Source organism: Sciurus carolinensis, chromosome X (assembly GCF_902686445.1).
Source record: "Sciurus carolinensis chromosome X, mSciCar1.2, whole genome shotgun sequence".
Taxonomy (NCBI): domain Eukaryota; kingdom Metazoa; phylum Chordata; class Mammalia; order Rodentia; family Sciuridae; genus Sciurus; species Sciurus carolinensis.
In genome coordinates this window covers 63351985-63352919 of record NC_062232.1, presented here as the reverse complement: position 1 = coordinate 63352919, position 935 = coordinate 63351985, and the positions used below count along the sequence as shown (strand labels likewise).

At 41.7% G+C, this 935-nt stretch overlaps 1 pseudogene; it reads left to right on the top strand.

Annotated features, from left to right (window-relative positions):
* Nucleotides 1-236: 236 nt before the first annotated feature.
* On the top strand, nt 237-625 carry LOC124971355 (iron-sulfur cluster assembly 1 homolog, mitochondrial-like; annotated as a pseudogene).
* The last annotated feature ends 310 nt before the right edge of the window (nt 626-935 follow it).

Sequence of the window (935 nt, the reverse complement as noted above, 5' to 3'; positions counted from 1 at the left end):
TGTGGTATAGGTATATATGTACATAGTATAATTTGGTCATTTTCATTCCACAGTTTCTCCTTTTTCTCTTTCCATTTTTTGATCAGCTCTTCTGGTGATAGATACCTAGACTTTTTCTATATCTTAGCTATTGTGAAGAGTACCACAATAGGCGCCAACGTGCCCGCAGTATCCATGGAAAGAGTTTGGGGTGTCCGAGCTCCGGCCGGAGACACCCGGGCACCGAGACTGTGAAGATGTCGGCCTCATTAGTCTGGGCCACTGTCCAGGCTGTGAGCAAGAGGAAGCTGCAGCCCACCCGAGCCGCCCTCACCCTGACACCTCCAGCAGTAAACAAGATAAAACAACTTCTTAAAGATAAGCCTGAGCATGTAGGTGTGAAAGTCGGTGTCCGAACCAGGGGTTGTGATGGCCTTTCTTACACATTGGAATATACAAAGACAAAGGAGATTCTGATGAAGAAGCTGTTCAAGATGAAGTCAGAGTGTTCATTGAAAAGAAAGCACAGCTGACACTTTTAGGAACAGAAATGAACTATGTTGAAGACAGATTATCCAGTGAGTTTGTCTTCAATAACCCAAACATCAAAGGAACTTGTGGCTGGGGAGAAAGCTTTAATATTTGAAACCTCAGGACTCCTCTGACTGTAAACTACAGGAAAGCTTGCTGAAATCTTAGAGCTTCCTGAGGAAATCATGTGACTGTCACATGCCTAAGGTTTATAATGTGGGGAAAATAAAGTGATGAATTTTGAAAATGAAACCAGTATATTAGATTCCAGAAGAAATGATATTTGTATTCTCCATATGGGACAGAAAGTGAGAAGCCATTGCTCCTTTTGGATCATTGTTATATAAAGAAAAAAAATCCTACCCTACACTTAACTCTCATTTACCCTTTCTGTTAGAACCAGTTAGTGCTGCTTCTTTGACAGT